Source organism: Leuresthes tenuis, unplaced genomic scaffold (assembly GCF_036924035.1).
Source record: "Leuresthes tenuis unplaced genomic scaffold, fLeuTen1.0.hap1 SCAF_116, whole genome shotgun sequence".
NCBI lineage: Eukaryota > Metazoa > Chordata > Actinopteri > Atheriniformes > Atherinopsidae > Leuresthes > Leuresthes tenuis.
The window spans coordinates 91,099-109,992 of NW_027325470.1; the positions used below are offsets into that span (position 1 = coordinate 91,099).

Here is an 18,894-nt window from a genome sequence, read left to right on the forward strand (position 1 = left end):
GATGTCCTCTGTTTTAGAGGAGGTAATTCACCCAGACCAAGCTTGTGCCATCTCAGGGAGACAACTCATCGACAGCCTCGTACTGATTCGAGACATCATTGATTACGCTAGAGACAGAAACACCCGGCTTGTCATCTTAAATTTAGACTTTGAAAAAGCATTTGATCGGGTCTCGCATCAATATCTCTTTCAGGTGTTGCAGCCATCGAAAAGGGCCCGATTGTTCCTACTTGGTGAGCTTTGCTTGGTTGAGACGCTTGCCCCCCCCCCCCCCTGCTCCTCGGCTGACCAAGTAGAAACAATCTATTCGATGGCTGCCTTGTCTTTTACTCTGTGAAAAAGACAAGGCAGCCACAAACACCACGGGAACACCGTCTTGAGGCTTTGTTCTGACCACTCATTCGGTGTCGCGTTTCTTTCAAGCAATTCTCCCGGTTAGCCCACACTCGGCTCGCTCCCAGAGCTGTGTTAAAGTCTACTTCGCATTCACTCTCTTTTCTCAGCAGATTAAAAGAAAGTTTCATCTTGGGCTCCCTGAAACTTCCATCCTGCACCGCTGTTTGCTTTTTCACAAGAGCAGAGGAGAGCGCACCGTTCCCAGCGGCACTGCAGTACCGGGTCGAGGCTTGGAGTGAACGGAGCAAGCTTCTTTTTCAACTCCTATTCTTAAAAATCCATTTTATATGTTGTCCTCGTATAGAGGACATATTAAACTGATAAGAACAGATACTACACTTGATCTTAGCCAAAAGGCCGAGAAGCGATAACTGTCCACTGTTTCAGGTCCGAGGGCCCTTGCTGGCACAATGCGCACTTGTAGCAGTGTTCTTTTTATGGCCATAGGTGGCCAGAGTGTCACGTTGCACCTCCGCCCACCCGCTGCACTGAGCACTCTTCAGCCCTTTTAAATGGTATAACTTTGCACTCCCGCATGCTCCAGCAAGCACCATTCAAGCAACAACTTTGCACTCCAGCTTCGAACATCGGCACAGTCGCAACAAGTAAGGCGACTCTACTCAGAGAAGTCACTCTGCAAAGTAGCAAGATTTCTTTTGCACAGACAGAAAGGGCTTCACCCGCAAAGGTAAAGCCTGCCAATAATAGAAACAACTCATTAGTGCTGCTCTCCACGGAAGTCTTTAGTAAAAGGCGAAAGACTTGTATGTTATGAAGAGAAACCAGAGTACGATTATCCGTCACTGCGGGAGCAGGGCATCAGGCTAGTTGGTATAGCCACCTTCCCCATGGTGAGCTTTGCTTGGTTGAGACGCTTGCTCCCCCCCCTTGCTCCCTGTTTTGATCATGTATGATTGGACATTCGCACCTTTTCTCACCCGCTTTTTACTATGGTCGGCCATTCACAGCTTCCTCTCCACCATACTTGTATGGTGGGATATTCACACCCACTTGCATCCGAAGACATCCGCCCCCACTTTTGTTGATATTTAGTCGGTCATTCGCAGCTTACCCGCTTTTGGCAAACTATGGCCTTCTTGCAGCCAAACACCTCTGATCTCGTTTTTGATGATGTAAGGTTGGGCATTCAGACCTTGCTTCACCTGCTTTTCACCAAATATAGTCGAACAGTCACACCTTCTTGCAGCCGAACACTTCTGCTCCATCTTTTAGTGTTCTATGGGGTATTCACACCTTTTTTTTCACCGCATTTTATTGATTATGGTTGGAAATTCTCACCCACTCTTATCCGAAGACCTCTCCTCCTGCTTTTGTTAATATATAGTCGAGCATTCAAACCTTTTCTTACCCGCTTTTTACAAATTATGGTCGAACATTCACACCTACTTGCAGCCGAACACCTCCGCTCCCGCTTTTGATGGTGTATAGTCGGGCTTTCGAGCCTTTTCTTCCCCGGTTTTTACAAATTATGGTTGGACATTCAGACCTTCTTGCAGCCGAAAACCTCCACTCCCTCTTTTGATCATACATTGTCGGGCATTCGCACCTTTTCTTACCCGCTTTTTACAAACCATGGTCGGACTTTCACACCTTCTTGTAGCCGAACAACTCTGCTCCCGCTATTGATTGTGTACAGTCGGGTATTTTAACCTTTTCTTACCCGCTTTTTACCAACTATTGTTGGACATTCACACCGTCTTACAGCGGAACACCTCCGCTCCCTCTTTTGATGGTGTATGTTCGGGCACTCGAACCTTTTCTTACCCGCTTTTTACAAACTATGGTCAGACATTCAAACCTTCTTGTAGCCGAACACATCCACTCCTGCTTTTGATGATGGGTATTCAAACCTACTTGTTGCCCGATTTTCATTAATTATGGGTGGACATACACACCTTGTCGCAGCCAAACACCTCCGCTCCCTGTTTTGATCATGTATGATTGGACATTCGCACCTTTTCTCACCCGCTTTTTACTATGGTCGGCCATTCACAGCTTCCTCTCCACCATACTTGTATGGTGGGATATTCACACCCACTTGCATCCGAAGACATCCGCCCCCACTTTTGTTGATATTTAGTCGGTCATTCGCAGCTCACCCACTTTTGGCAAACTATGGCCTTCTTGCAGCCAAACACCTCTGATCTCGTTTTTGATGATGTAAGGTTGGGCATTCAGACCTTGCTTCACCTGCTTTTCACCAAATATAGTCGAACAGTCACACCTTCTTGCAGCCGAACACTTCTGCTCCACCTTTTAGTGTTCTATGGGGTATTCACACCTTTTTTTTCACCGCATTTTATTGATTATGGTTGGAAATTCTCACCCACTCTTATCCGAAGACCTCTCCTCCTGCTTTTGTTAATATATAGTCGAGCATGCAAACCTTTTCTTACCCGCTTTTTACAAATTATGGTCGAACATTCACACCTACTTGCAGCCGAACACCTCCGCTCCCGCTTTTGATGGTGTATAGTCGGGCTTTCGAGCCTTTTCTTCCCCGGTTTTTACAAATTATGGTTGTACATTCAGACCTTGCAGCCGAAAACCTCCGCTCCCTCATTTGATCATACATTGTCAGGCATTCGCACCTTGTCTTACCCGCTTTTTATAAACTTTAGTCAGACATTCACACCTTGCAGCTGAACCACCTCCGCTCCCTGTTTTGATAATGTATGGTCTGGCAATACTACCTTTTCTTACCGGTTTGTGAGTAATTATGGCTGGACATTCACACCTACTTGCAGCCGAACACCACTTTTCCCGCTTTTGATGATGTATGGTCCGGCATTCTTGTCTTTTCTAACACATTTTTCAGCAATTATGGTTTGACATTCACACCTACTCACAGCCGAACACTTCCGCTCCCGCATTTGATGGTGTATAGTCGGGCATTCTCACCCTTTCTCATCAGCTTTTTGCAAATTATGATCTTACATTCACACCTACTTGCAGTCGAACAGCTCTGCTCCCGCTTTTGATTATGTTTGGTTGGATATTCGAAACTTTTCTTCACTGCTTTTTACAAACTTTGGACGGACGTTCACACCTTCTCTCAGCCGAACACCTCCGCTTCCGCTTTTGATGGTATATATTCGGGCATTCGAACCTTTTCTTACCCGCTTTTTACAAACCATGGTCGGACTTTCACACCTTTTTGTAGCCGAACAACTCCGCTCCCGCTATTGATTGTGTACAGTCGGGTATTTTAACCTTTTCTTACCCGCTTTTTACCAACTATTGTTGGACATTCACACCGTCTTACAGCGGATCACCTCCGCTCCCTCTTTTGATGGTGTATGTTCGGGAATTCGAACCTTTTCTTACCCGCATTTTACGAACTATGGTCGGACATTCAAACCTTCTTTTAGCCGAACACATCCACTCCTGCTTTTGATGATGTATGGTTGAGCATTCGCACCTTTTCTTACCCATTTTTTACAAACTATGGTCGGACATTCACACCTTCTTGCAGCTGAACACCTCCTCTCCCGCTTATGATGATGTGTGGTTTGATATTCGAAAATTTTCTTTCATGTTTTCTAGCAATTATTGATGGACATTCAGACCTTCTTGCAGCTGAACACCTCCGCTCCCGCTTTTGATGATGTATAGTCGGGCTTTCGAGCCTTTTCTTCCCCGGTTTTTACAAAATTATTGTTGGACATTCAGACCTTCTTGCAGCCGAAAACCTCCGCTCCCTCTTTTGATCATACATTGTCGGGCATTCGCACCTTCTCTTACCCGCTTTTTACAAACCAGGGTCGGACTTTCACACCTTTTAGTAGCCGAACAACTCCGCTCCCGCTATTTATTGTGTACAGTCGGGTATTTTCACCTTTTCTTACCCGCTTTTTACCAACTATGGTCAGACATTCACACCTTCTTACAGTGGAACACCTCCGCTTCCTCTTTTGATGGTGTATGTTCGGGCATTCGAACCTTTTCTTACCCGCTTTTTACAAACTATGGTCGGACATTAAAACCTTCTTGTAGCCGAACACATCCACTCCTGCTTTTGATGATGTATGGTTGGGCATTCGTACCTTTTCTTACCCATTTTGCAGTAATTATGGGTGGACATTCACACCTTTTTGCATTTTAACACCTCTTCTCCCGCTTATGATCATGTGCGGTTTGATATTCGAAAATTCTCTTCCATGTTTTCTAGCAATTATTGATGGACATTCAGACCTTCTTGCAGCTGAACACCTCCGCTCTAGCTGTTGATGGTATATAGTCGGGCTTTCGAGCCTTTTCTTCCCCGATTTTTACAAATTATGGATGGACATTCAGACCTTCTTTCAGCCGAAAACCTCCACTCCCTCTTTTGATCATACATTGTCGGGCATTCGCACCTTTTCTTACCCGCTTTTTACAATTCATGGTCGGACTTTCACACCTTTTAGTAGCGGAACAACTCTGCTCCCGCTATTGATTCTGTACAATAGGGTATTTTAACCTTTTCTTACCTGCTTTTTGCCAATTATGGTTGGACATTCACACCTTCTTACAGCGGAACACCTCCGCTCCCTCCTTTGATGGTGTATGTTCGGGCATTCAAACCTTTTCTTACCCGCTTTTTACAAACTATGGTCAGACATTCAAACCTTCTTGTAGCCGAACACATCCACTCCTGCTTTTGATGATGGGTATTCAAACCTACTTGTTGCCCGCTTTTCATTAATTATGGGTGGACATACACACCTTGTCGCAGCCAAACACCTCCGCTCCCTGTTAGGATCATGTATGGTTGGGCATTCGTACCTTTTCTTACCCATTTTGCAGTAATTATGGGTGGACATTCACACCTTCTTGCATTTGAACACCTCCTCTCCCGCTTATGATCATGTGCGGTTTGATATTCGAAAATTCTCTTCCATGTTTTCTAGCAATTATTGATGGACATTCAGACCTTCTTGCAGCTGAACACCTCCGCTCCAGCTGTTGATGGTGTATAGTCGGGCTTTCGAGCCTTTTCTTCCCAGATTTTTACAAAATATGGATGGACATTCAGACCTTGTTTCAGCCGAAAACCTCCGCTCCCTCTTTTGATCATACATTGTCGGGCATTCGCACCTTTTCTTACCCGCTTTTTACAAACCATGGTCGGACTTTCACACCTTTTAGTAGCGGAACAACTCTGCTCCCGCTATTGATTGTGTACAATCGGGTATTTTAACCTTTTCTTACCTGCTTTTTGCCAACTATGGTCGGACATTCACACCTTCTTACAGCGGAACACCTCCGCTCCCTCCTTTGATGGTGTATGTTCGGGCATTCAAACCTTTTCTTACCCGCTTTTTAAAAACTATGGTCAGACATTCACACCTTCTTGCAGCCGAACACTTCCGCTCTACCTTTTAGTGTTCTATGGGGTATTCACACCTTTTTTTTCACCGCATTTTATAGATTATGGTTGTAAATTCTCACCCACTCTTATCCCAAGACCTCTCCTCCTGCTTTGGTTAATATATAGTCGGGCATTCGAACCTTTTCTTACCCGCTTTTTACAAATTATGGTCGAACATTCACACCTACTTGCAGCCGAACACCTCCGCTCCCGCTTTTGATGGTGTATAGTCGGGCTTTCGAGCCTTTTCTTCCCCGGTTTTTACAAATTATGGTTGGACATTCAGACCTTGCAGTCGAAAACCTCCGCTCCCTCTTTTGATCATACATTGTCAGGCATTCGCACCTACTTGCAGCCGAATACTTCCGCTCCACCTTTTAGTGATGTATGGTTGGCATTTGCACCTTTTCTTACCCTTTCTTACCCTACTGATTGCTTAAGATTAAGTTGTTTTTTCTCAAACTACAACATTTTTTTAATTGTTGAAACTTGATTTGAAGTGGATAAATAAGGAGGACAAACAGTTTTAAGTCAGGCTAATAGAAGGAATTCATTTTATAGCAAAATCTGTATTTCGTCATATGTCGAGAGATGCTTATTGCTGAAGAAGTACAAAGTACAACGTTGTTTATCGTTGAAACTTGATTAGACATGAATAAATATGAAGGACAAAGCAGTCTTAACTTAAGTTAAGGAATTCGTTTTATAGGAGAATCCGAATTCGTGCATAACTCGTAAAATAGAGCTTATTTTCGGATTCCTGAAGAATGAGTCTGGTTCTTTCTCATAATACAAAGTTTGTTGTTTATTGTTGAAACTTCATCAGAAGTGAAGAAATAAATGAATGCCTATCAACAAATGTGGGATCTAAACTCTAGTGCTTCCTCTAAAATAATTTCCTTTCTCAATTCAGAAATGTGTGTGTGTAAGTCACAACACCCGTGACACCAAAACGGCTTTCTTTTCTCTCTTTTCTCTACACTCTGCACTGTGAGCACACACACCAAATCAGAAAGGCTTTTTTCTCTCTTTTCTACATTATGGACTGTGGGGACACAAAACCGCTCTCTCTTTTTTTTTTTGATTGTGTGCCAGGGCGTTGTCTCACGTATTAGATTATGCTTACGATACGAATGGGTTTATCAGTCACATCAGAATCCATACATACTGATCCTCCCGTAATAAAATGGTCGGATCTTATCAAACACACTTTGTTTCTTGTGACAATCAAGTCAGCGAAACAGCGTATACACGTCAAGACACTGAATCAAGTTTGCCACAAGAACTCATAAGTTTGGCAGTATTGCTCTGCCGTCAGCAATCATACACCCATTTTATTTTCGTGAGACATGTGCAGGCACCTGTTCATCTACTGTTCTATCACTATGAATTAGTTTATCTATTATTAATAAGGATACTTCTACAACTACTATCAAAGTATGTCCAGACTTCTTATGTTGTCAGTTGCTATATATGAATAAGTGGGTAGCTACTGACAAGCATTAAGCATGTCACACAGCCCAAACATATAACATTTCAGGACACACCACACAGTTAACAACCACAGTGAAGTGTCAAAGCCCAAACATGTAACATTCAACAGTACACTTACACAACACATTCAAATCAAACAGTCAGACAACATACAAGAACATATACCCCAGCCGGCATTGCTCCCTGCCTATTTTCCTACAGCTCACTATGTGTGCGCACACCTTTATTCACAAACTCTTCAACTTATACTCTTTTACCAAAGCTGCTACAGCTCGATTGGCCGAATACCCTTAGATCCTATTTCGGTGAATTTGACATCTGCCTTACATGTAACAGATTAGCGGTTTAGCAGTTTTAATTTAGTTTGAGTGAAGGAATTCATTTTATAGCAAAATCCGAAATCGTGAAGAACTCATGAAAGTAAGCTTATTCTCGGATTCCTGAAACTTTAGATTTGCTCTTTCTTTTACTGCAAAGTACAACGTTGTTTTTTTTTTTGTTTAAATCTTTCTAGATATGGTAAATATGAAGGACAAAGCAGTTTTAACATAGTTTGAGTGAAGGAATTCATTTTATAGATAAAATCCCAAGAGTCTGCTGAGAAAAGAGAGTGAATGCGAAGTAGACTTTAACACGGCTCTGGGAGCGAGCCGAGTGTGGGCTGACCGGGAGAATTGCTTGAAAGAAACGCGACACCGAATGAGCGGTCAGAACAAAGCCTCAATACGGTGTTCCCGTGGTGTTTTTGTTGCTGCCTTGTCGATTGCACAGGGGCAAGCGTTTCAACCAAGCAACGCTCACCATGGGGAAGGTGGCTATGGCAACTAGCCTGATGCCCTGCTCCCGCAGTGACGGATAATCGTACTCTGGTTTCTCTTCATAACATACAAGTCTTTCGCCTTTTACTAAAGACTTTCGTGGAGAGCAGCACTAATGAGTTGTTTCTATTTTTGGCAGGCTTTACCTTTGCGGGTGAAGCCCTTTCTGTCTGTGCAAAAGAAATCTTGTTACTGTGCAGAGTGACTTCTCTGAGTAGAGTCGCCTTACTTGTTGCGATTGTGCCGATGTTCAAAGCTGGAGTGCAAAGTTGTTGCTTGAATGGTGCTTGCTGGAGCATGCGGGAGTGCAAAGTTATACCATTTAAAAGGGCTGAAGAGTGCTCAGTGCAGCGGGTGGGCGGAGGTGCAACGTGACACTCTGGCCACCTATGGCCATAAAAAGAACACTGCTACAAGTGCGCATTGTGCCAGCAAGGGCCCTCGGACCTGAAACAGTGGACAGTTATCGCTTCTCGGCCTTTTGGCTAATATCAAGTGTAGTATCTGTTCTTATCAGTTTAATATGTCCTCTATACGAGGACTACATATTAAATGGATTTTTAAGAATAGGAGTTGAAAAAGAAGCTTGCTCCGTTCACTCCAAGCATCGACCCGGTACTGCAGTGCCGCTGGGAACGGTGCGCTCTTCTCTGCTCTTGTGAAAAAGCAAACAGCGGTGCAGGATGGAAGTTTCAGGGAGCCCAAGATGAAACTTTCTTTTAATCTGCTGAGAAAAGAGAGTGAATGCGAAGTAGACTTTAACACAGCTCTGGGAGCGAGCCGAGTGTGGGCTAACCGGGAGAATTGCTTGAAAGAAACGCGACACCGAATGAGTGGTCAGAACAAAGCCTCAATACGGTGTTCCCGTGGTGTTTGTGGCTGCCTTGTCTTTTGCACAGAGTAAAAGACAAGGCAGCCATCGAATAGGGCCCGATTGTTCCTACTTGGTCAGCCGAGGAGCAAGGGGGGGGGAGCAAGCGTCTCAACCAAGCAAATCTCACCAAGTAGGAACAATCGGGCCCTATTCGATGGCTGCAACACCTGAAAGAGATATTGATGCGAGACCCGATCAAAAGCTTTTTCAAAGTCTAAATTTAAGATGACAAGCCGGGTGTTTCTGTCTCTAGCGTAATCAATGATGTCTCGAATCAGTACGAGGCTGTCGGTGAGTTGTCTCTCTGAGATGGCACAAGCCTGGTCTGGGTGAATTACCTCCTCTAAAACAGAGGACATCCGTGTCGTTAAAACCTTGCTAAAAAGTTTACAGTCAAAGTTTAAAAGTGTGATGGGCCTCCAATTCTTTAGGTCAGTCTTATCATTTTTATCAGAAGTGAAGAAATAAATGAATGCCTATCAACAAATGTGGGATCTAAACTCTAGTGCTTCCTCTAAAATAATTTCCTTTCACAATTTAGAAATGTGTGTGTGTAAGTCACAACACCCGTGACACCAAAACGGCTTTCTTTTCTCTACACTCTGCACTATGAGCACACACACCAAATCAGAAAGGCTTTTTTCTTTCTTTTCTACATTATGGACTGTGGGGACACAAAACCGCTCTCTCTTTTTTTTTTTATCGTGTGCCAGGGCGTTGTCTCACGTATTAGATTGTGCTTAAGATACGAATGGGTTTATCAGTCACATCAGAATCCATACATACTGATCCTCCCGTAATAAAATGGTCGGATCTTATCAAACACACTTTGTTTCTTGTGACAATCAAGTCAGCGAAACAGCGTATACACGTCAAGACACTGAATCAAGTTTGCCACAAGAACTCATAAGTTTGGCAGTATTGCTCTGCCATCAGCAATGATACACCCATTTTATTTTCGTGAGACATGTGCAGGCACCTGTTCATCTACTGTTCTATCACTATGAATTAGTTTATCTATTATCAATAAGGATACTTCTACAACTACTCTATCAAAGTATGTCCGGACTTCTTACGTTGTCAGTTGCTATATATGAATAAGTGGGTAGCTACTGACAAGCATTAAGCATGTCACACAGCCCAAACATATAACATTTCAGGACACACCACACAGTTAACAACCACAGTGAAGCGTGTCAAAGCCCAAACATGTAACATTCAACAGGACACTTACACAACACATTCAAATCAAACAGTCAGACAACATACAAGAACATATACGCCAGCCGGCATTGCTCCCTGCCTATTTTCCTACAGCTCACTATGTGTGCGCACACCTTTATTCACAAACTCTTCAACTTATACTCTTTTACCGAAGCTGCTATAGCTCGATTGGCCGAATACCGAATAATCCTAATTCGGTGAATTTGACATCTGCCTTACATGTAACAGATTAGCGGTTTAGCAGTTTTAATTTAGTTTGAGTGAAGGAATTCATTTTATAGCAAAATCCGAAATCGTGAAGAACTCATGAAAGTAAGCTTATTCTCGGATTCCTGAAACTTTAGATTTGCTATTTCTTTTACTGCAAAGTACAACGTTGGTTTTTTTGTTTAAATCTTTCAAGACATGGTAAATATGAAGGACAAAGCAGTTTTAACATAGTTTGAGTGAATTTATTCATTTTATTGATAAAATCCCAAGAGTCTGCTGAGAAAAGAGAGTGAATGCGAAGTAGACTTTAACACGGCTCTGGGAGCGAGCCGAGTGCGGGCTAACCGGGAGAATTGCTTGAAAGAAACGCGACACCGAATGAGCGGTCAGAACAAAGCCTCAATACGGGATTCTCGTGGTGTTTTTGTTGCTGCCTTGTCTTTTGCACAGAGTAAAAGACAAGGCAGCCATCGAATAGGGCCCGATTGTTCCTACTTGGTCAGCCGAGGAGCAAGGGGGGGAGCAAGCGTCTCAACCAAGCAAAGCTCACCATGGGGAAGGTGGCTATGGCAACTAGCCTGATGCCCTGCTCCCGCAGTGACGGATAATCGTACTCTGGTTTCTCTTCATAACATACAAGTCTTTCGCCTTTTACTAAAGACTTCCGTGGAGAGCAGCACTAATGAGTTGTTTCTATTATTGGCAGGCTTTACCTTTGCGGGTGAAGCCCTTTCTGTCTGTGCAAAAGAAATCTTGCTACTTTGCAGAGTGACTTCTCTGAGTAGAGTCGCCTTACTTGTTGCGACTGTGCCGATGTTCGAAGCTGGAGTGCAAAGTTGTTGCTTGAATGGTGCTTGCTGGAGCATGCGGGAGTGCAAAGTTATACCATTTAAAAGGGCTGAAGAGTGCTCAGTGCAGCGGGTGGGCGGAGGGGCAACGTGACACTCTGGCCACCTATGGCCATAAAAAGAACACTGCTACAAGTGCGCATTGTGCCAGCAAGGGCCCTCGGACCTGAAACAGTGGACAGTTATCGCTTCTCGGCCTTTTGGCTAATATCAAGTGTAGTATCTGTTCTTATCAGTTTAATATGTCCTCTATACGAGGACAACATATTAAATGGATTTTTAAGAATAGGAGTTGAAAAAGAAGCTTGCTCCGTTCACTCCAAGCCTCGACCCGGTACTGCAGTGCCGCTGGGAACGGTGCGCTCTCCTCTGCTCTTGTGAAAAAGCAAACAGCGGTGCAGGATGGAAGTTTCAGGGAGCCCAAGATGAAACTTTCTTTTAATCTGCTGAGAAAAGAGAGTGAATGCGAAGTGGACTTTAACACGGCTCTGGGAGCGAGCCGAGTGCGGGCTAACCGGGAGAATTGCTTGAAAGAAACGCGACACCGAATGAGTGGTCAGAACAAAGCCTCAATACGGTGTTCCCGTGGTGTTTGTGGCTGCCTTGTCTTTTTCACAGAGTAAAAGACAAGGCAGCCATCGAATAGATTGTTTCTACTTGGTCAGCCGAGGAGCAGGGGGGGGGGGCAAGCGTCTCAACCAAGCAAAGCTCACCAAGTAGGAACAATCGGGCCCTTTTCGATGGCTGCAACACCTGAAAGAGATATTGATGCGAGACCCGATCAAATGCTTTTTCAAAGTCTAAATTTAAGATGACAAGCCGGGTGTTTCTGTCTCTAGCGTAATCAATGATGTCTCGAATCAGTACGAGGCTGTCGGTGAGTTGTCTCCCTGAGATGGCACAAGCTTGGTCTGGGTGAATTACCTCCTCTAAAACAGAGGACATCCGTGTCGCTAAAACCTTGCTAAAAAGTTTACAGTCAAAGTTTAAAAGTGTGATTGGCCTCCAATTCTTTAGGTCAGTCTTATCATTTTTTTTATAAAGTAGAGTCACTATTCCCACTCTAAAACTGTCAGGCAGTCGGTCGAGTTTTTCAAAATCTTTAAAAACATCTAAAATGTCTGATGATAAAAGGTCCCAATAGGTCAGATAGAATTCTGCAGGAAGCCCATCTAAACCCGGAGCTCGACTTCTCTTAAAACCTGTTAGGCATTTTTTTAACTCTAAAGCAGTAAAATTCTGTGTCAAGTGTGCATTCTCTTTTACGGTTTTGTCAACGAATTTTAAGATTTCTGCCGATGTTTCCAAGTGCACTGGTTTCTCTTTGTACATGTTACTATAAAAGGTATGTACAGTTTCAATCATCTCTTGTGTGGATTTTGTTAAAAACCCATCTTCTCTTTTTAGATTTTGATTACACTCCTTTTTATTTATAACTTTCTTTCTTTTTCACCTTCCTCAATTTCCTGCTCCCTGCTTCTTACAAAAATTCCTTTACTCTTTATTTCTGCTAAAACTGACATTTCCTTTTTGACATCTTTGATTTCTTCTTTAAAGTCTATGCCACACTGATTTAGTTTAAAGTAGCGCTGTAAGCGTTTATGTAGTCCCATCATACATCTATTCTCTTTCCTTTTTTTACGTTTACCTTGCTGTTTAAAAAAAGTCTGGGTCGTTTCCTTCACCATTTCCCACCATTGTGCATGTGTTTCGTAGAGGTCTTGAAGGGTCTGCCACTCTTTATAACATTCCCTGTACTGACTGACTATGATTTCATCCTCCAACAGGGAACAGTTGAGTTTCCACAGACCACTTCCTACCGTCACACCAGAAGGGGGTGAAAGGGTGCAGGAGAGCATAAGGTGGTCTGAAAAGAAAACAGGGGTTAATCTAACATCAGTGGGTGGGCAATCTCTAGTAAAGAAATAATCAATGCGAGAGGCTCTGGTGCCATCATGACTAAACCAGGTGAAGCCCTCCTCTCTGGGATGCATGGTTTTAAAACAGTCAGTAAGCTTAAAATCCCTGCATATGCCCTGAAGTAAAATCGAAGTCTTATCCACTTTAAAATCTACCCCTGCTCTTTTTCTATCTTTCCTGCTCAAGATACAGTTAAAATCCCCTCCTACAACTAAAGGTACTTGCCCTAGCATGTAAAGCTGTATATCTTCTAAAAGGTCATACCTTTCATTTTTTCCATTGAAACCATAAATATTTAAGAGGTTAAAGTCTTGCCCCATAAAATTCAAGTGTGCTAAAAGTGCCCGTCCGTCTCTCACCACTGTGCTACCTTTCACCAGAACATGCGGATTTTTAATTAGAATGGCCACACCATCATTTTTATTTTGATTTGAGCCACTCCATATCGATAAATGGGGCCACATTTCCTCCCATTGTCTATGGTTTTTTAAAAAAGGTAGTCCACATTCTTGTATTAAAAACACATCTGATTTAATGGAGTCTAAGAAGGATAAAATACTCTGGGCTCTTGTCTTTGATTTCACACTTCTCACATTTAGTGTTGAGAAGGTGAGAACCATTAAAAGCATAAAGGAAAGTAGGTATGTCATTTTCGTTTTTCTAAGTTATCAAAACAAATTACACACAGGTTATTTCTTGGGAAACTAGCTCTTCCTTCATTTCTTTAGGTGAAAAGTGAGTAGGGTGATCTATATTTCCTTTTCGGACTCTCGGTGTTGGCCTCTGACGCAATGTTGCATTTAACTTTGAGTCCCTGGGGGTTGATTGCAGAGCTGAAGTTAAAAAGGAGACCTCATTTCGTGAGTCGGAGGGGAAGACTCTAGGTTCTTCCACTGAAGAACTGTCTGAAAGGGACCTAACCCTTCCCCTCTTCTCTGATACCACTGGGGAATCAGAGGCTCAGATGCCGTCCTCTTCGGCTGTTGACCTTCGGGGAGGTGAGTATCTTCACTAGACTCACCTGTCTGCTCTTCCTCCTCATTTAGCGTAGCTCCACCCTCTGCCTGTGAATTCTCACAGACTTCAACACTGAGTGGTGAGGCCTCTACAGGCCCCTCCCCTTTTTGCTCCTCACTTCCAATCCAAGCTTTTGGCGGGAAGTTTGAATTTATTGGGTCAACCTCTTCACTTTGTTCACCAACTGCCACCTTTGGTCCTTCTCTTTGTTGGCTTGACTGTGGCTTTACCGTCTTTAATTTGTTGGCAAAAGATTTAGGGCAATCTCTGAAGAGGTGATTTAATTCTCCACAGAGATTACATTTCCTGCCATTTGGACACTCTCCAAAAGTTTGCCCAATTTCTCTGCTCTTCCCACATAACACCTTGGTACAAGCCTCAACCAGGTGCCCATGCTCACCACACTTGCGGCAGTACTTGGGCTGCCCCTGGTAGTGGATGTAACCTCGGTTTTCAAGGTGGCCAGAGTGTCGCCCACCCGCTGCACTGAGCACTCTTCAGCCCTTTTAAATGGTATAACTTTGCACTCCCGCACGCTCCAGCAAGCACCATTCAAGCAACAACTTTGCACTCCAGCTTCGAACATCGGCACAGTCGCAACAAGTAAGGCGATTCTACTCAGAGAAGTCACTCTGCACAGTAAGAATATTTCTTTTGCACAGACAGAAAGGGCTTCACCCGCAAAGGTAAAGCCTGCCAAAAATAGAAACAACTCATTAGTGCTGCTCTCCACAGAAATCTTTAGTAAAAGGCGAAAGACTTGTACGTTATGAAGAGAAACCAGAGTACGATTATCCGTCACTGCGGGAGCAGGGCATCAGGCTAGTTGGCATAGCCACCTTCCCCATGGTGAGCTTTGCTTGGTTGAGACGCTTGCCCCCCCCCCTCTTGCTCCTCGGCTGACCAAGTAGGAACAATCGGGCCCTATTCGATGGCTGCCTTGTCTTTTACTCTGTGCAAAAGACAAGGCAGCAACAAAAACACCACGAGAATCCCGTATTGAGGCTTTGTTCTGATCGCTCATTCGGTGTCGCGTTTCTTTCAAGCAATTCTCCCGGTTAGCCCACACTCGGCTCGCTCCCATAGCCGTGTTAAAGTCTACTTTGCATTCACTCTCTTTTCTCAGCAGACTCTTGGGATTTTATCTATAAAATGAATTCCTTCACTCAAACTATGTGAAAACTGCTTTGTCCTTAATATTTACCATGTCTAGAAAGATTTAAACAAAAAAAACAACTCAAACTAAATTAAAACTGCTAAACCGCTAATCTGTTATATGTAAGGCAGATGTCAAATTCACCGAAATAGGATCAAAAGGTATTCGGCCAATCGAGCTGTAGCAGCTTCGGTAAAAGAGTATAAGTTGAAGAGTTTGTGAATAAAGGTGTGCGCACACATAGTGTGCTGTACGAAAATAGGCAGGGAGCAATGCCGGCTGGGGTATATGTTCTTGTATGTTGTCTGACTGTTTGATTTGAATGTGTTGTGTAAGTGTCCTGTTGAATGTTACATGTTTGGGCTTTGACACGCTTCACTGTGGTTGTTAACTGTGTGGTGTGTCCTGAAATGTTATATGTTTGGGCTGTGTGACATGCTTAATGCTTGTCAGTAGCTACCCACTTATTCATATATAGCAACTGACAACGTAAGAAGTCCGGACATACTTTGATAGTAGTTGTAGAAGTATCCTTATTGATAATAGATCACTAATTCATAGTGATAGAACAGTAGATGAACAGGTGCTTGCACATGTCTCACGAAAATAAAATGGGTGTATGATTGCTGACGGCAGAGCAATACTGCCAAACTTATGAGTTCTTGTGGCAAACTTGATTCAGTGTCTTGACGTGTATACGCTGTTTCGCTGACTTGATTGTCACAAGAAACAAAGTGTGTTTGATAAGATCCGACCATTTTATTACGGGAGGATCAGTATGTATGGATTCTGATGTGACTGATAAACCCATTCATATCTTAAGCATAATCTAATACGTGAGACAACGCCCTGGCACACGATAAAAAAAAAAAAGAGAGAGAGCGGTTTTGTGTCCCCACAGTCCATAATGTAGAAAAGAGAGAAAAAAGCCTTTCTGATTTGGTGTGTGTGCTCATAGTGCAGAGTGTAGAGAAAAGAAAGCCGTTTTGGTGTCACGGGTGTTGTGACTTACACACACACATTTCTAAATTGAGAAAGGAAATTATTTTAGAGGAAGCACTAGAGTTTAGATCCCACATTTGTTGATAGGCATTCATTTATTTCTTCACTTCTGATGAAGTTTCAACAATAAACAACAAACTTTGTATTATGAGAAAGAACCAGACTCATTCTTCAGGAATCCGAAAATAAGCTCTATTTTATGGGTTATGCACGAATTCGGATTCTCCTATAAAACAAATTCATTAACTCAAACCAAGTTAAGACTGCTTTGTCCTTCATATTTATTCATGTCTAATCAAGTTTCAACGATAAACAACGTTGTACTTTGTAGAATGAGAAAGAACTTCTTCAGCAATAAGCATCTCTCGACATATGACGAAATACAGATTTTGCTATAAAATTAATTCCTTCTATCAGCCTGACTTAAAACTTTTTGTCCTCCTTATTTATCCACTTCAAATCAAGTTTCAACAATTAAAAAAAATTTGTAGTTTGAGAAAGAACAACTTAATCTTCAGCAATCAGTATTAAAAAGAGGTGCAAATGCCAACCATACATACCTAAAAGGTGGAGCGGAAGTATTCAGCTGCAAGTAGGTGTGAATGTTCGACCATAATTTGTAAAAAGCGGGTAAGAAAAGGTTCGAATGCCCGACTATATATTAACAAAAGCGGGAGGAGAGGTCTTCGGATGAGAGTGGGTGAGAATTTCCAACCATAATCTATAAAATACGGTGAAAAAAAATATGTGAATGCCTCATAGAACACTAAAAGCAGAAGTGTTCGGCTGCAAGAAGGTGTGAATGTCCGACTATATTTGGTGAAAAGCAGGTGAAGCAAGGTCTGAATGCCCAACCTTACATCATCAAAAGCGAGATCAGAGGTGTTTGGCTGCAAGAAGGCCATAGTTTGCCAAAAGCGGGTAAGGTGCGAATGTCCGACTAAATATCAACTAAATTTGGGGCGGAGGTCTTCGGATGCAAGTGGGTGTGAATGTCCGACTATATTTGGTGAAAAGCAGGTGAAGCAAGGTCTGAATGCCCAACCTTACATCATCAAAAGCGAGATCAGAGGTTTTTGGCTGCAAGAAGGCCATAGTTTGCCAAAAGCGGGTAAGGTGCGAATGACCGACTAAATATCAACAAAAGTGGGGGCGGAGGTCTTCGGATGCAGGTGGGTGTGAATATCCCACCATACAAGTATGGTGGAGAGGAAGCTGTGAATGGCCGACCATAGTAAAAGGCGGGTGAGAGAAGGTGTGAATGTCAAACCATACATAATCAAAACAGGGAGCGGAGGTGTTCTGCTGTAAGAAGGTGTGAATGTCCAACCATAGTTGGTAAAAAGCGGGTAAGAAAAGGTTAAAATACCCGACTGTACACAATCAATAACGGGAGCGGAGTTGTTCGGCTACTAAAAGGTGTGAAAGTCCAACCATGGTTTGTAAAAAGCGGGTAAGAAAAGGTGCGAATGCCCGACAATGTATGATCAAAAGAGGGAGTGGAGGTTTTCGGCTGCAAGAAGGTCTGAATGTCCAACCATAATTTGTAAAAACTGGGGAAGAAAAGGCTCGAAAGCCCGACTATACACCATCAAAAGTGGGAGCGGAGGTGTTCAGCTGCAAGACGGTCTGAATGTCCATCAATAATTGCTAGAAAACATGAAAGAAAATTTTCGAATATCAAACTGCACATGATCCTGAGCGGGAGAGGAGGTGTTCAGCTGCAAGAAGGTGTGAATGTCTACCCATAATTACTGAAAAATGGGTAAGAAAAGGTGCGAATGCCTAACCATACATCATCAAAAGAGGGAGCGGAGGTGTTCCGCTGTAACACGGTGTGAATGTCCGACCATAGATGGTAAAAAGCGGGTAAGAAAAGGTTAAATTACCCGACTGTACACAATCAAAAGAGGGAGCGGAGTTGTTCAGCTAAGAGAAGGTGTGAAAGTCCGACCTTGGTTTGTAAAAAGCGGGTAAGAAAAGGTTCGTATGCCCGAATATACACCATCAAAAGCGGAAGCGGAGGTGTTCGGCTGCAAGATATTGTGAACGTCCGACCAAAGTTTGTAAAAAGCAGTTAAGAAAAGGTTCGAATATCTAACCAAACATAATCAAAAGCGGGAGCAGAGCTGTTCGACTGGAAGTAGGTGTGAATGTCAGATCATAATTTGCAAAAAGCTGATGAGAAAGGGTGAGAATGCCCGACTATACACCATCAAATGCGGTAGCGGAGTTGTTCGGCTGTGAGTAGGTGTGAATCTCCAACCATAATTGCTGAAAAATGTGTTAGAAAAGGTAAAAATGCCGGTCCATACATCATCAAAATCGGGAGAGGTGGTGTTCAGCTGCAAGAAGGTCTACATGTCCATCAATAATTGCTAGAAAACATGAAAGAAAATTTTCGAAAATCAAACCACACATGATCATAAGTGGGAGAGGAGGTGTTCAGCTGCAAGAAGGTGTGAATGTCCACCCATAATACCTGAAAAATGGGTAAAAAAAAGGTGCGAATGCCCAACCATACATCATCAAAAGCAGGAGTGCATGTGTTCGGCTACAAG

General features: G+C 43.1%; 7 non-coding genes across 7 annotated transcripts; 4 read left to right on the forward strand and 3 right to left on the reverse strand.

The window, feature by feature from the left end:
* Positions 1-581: 581 nt before the first annotated feature.
* Positions 582-765, reverse strand: LOC140287170 (U2 spliceosomal RNA). The gene has a single exon (XR_011911523.1). It is a non-coding gene; the product is annotated as a U2 spliceosomal RNA (small nuclear RNA).
* Positions 766-1,073: 308 nt separating this feature from the next.
* Positions 1,074-1,187, reverse strand: LOC140287162 (U5 spliceosomal RNA). The gene has a single exon (XR_011911515.1). It is a non-coding gene; the product is annotated as a U5 spliceosomal RNA (small nuclear RNA).
* A 6,938-nt stretch (positions 1,188-8,125) lies between these two features.
* Positions 8,126-8,239, forward strand: LOC140287172 (U5 spliceosomal RNA). Its single transcript, XR_011911524.1, has one exon. It is a non-coding gene; the product is annotated as a U5 spliceosomal RNA (small nuclear RNA).
* A 308-nt stretch (positions 8,240-8,547) lies between these two features.
* Positions 8,548-8,731, forward strand: LOC140287174 (U2 spliceosomal RNA). Its single transcript, XR_011911526.1, has one exon. It is a non-coding gene; the product is annotated as a U2 spliceosomal RNA (small nuclear RNA).
* A 2,269-nt stretch (positions 8,732-11,000) lies between these two features.
* On the forward strand, positions 11,001-11,114 carry LOC140287163 (U5 spliceosomal RNA). Its single transcript, XR_011911516.1, has one exon. It is a non-coding gene; the product is annotated as a U5 spliceosomal RNA (small nuclear RNA).
* Positions 11,115-11,422: 308 nt separating this feature from the next.
* On the forward strand, positions 11,423-11,606 carry LOC140287159 (U2 spliceosomal RNA). Its single transcript, XR_011911513.1, has one exon. It is a non-coding gene; the product is annotated as a U2 spliceosomal RNA (small nuclear RNA).
* Positions 11,607-14,850: 3,244 nt separating this feature from the next.
* Positions 14,851-14,964, reverse strand: LOC140287167 (U5 spliceosomal RNA). The gene has a single exon (XR_011911520.1). It is a non-coding gene; the product is annotated as a U5 spliceosomal RNA (small nuclear RNA).
* Between the last annotated feature and the right edge of the window lie 3,930 nt (positions 14,965-18,894).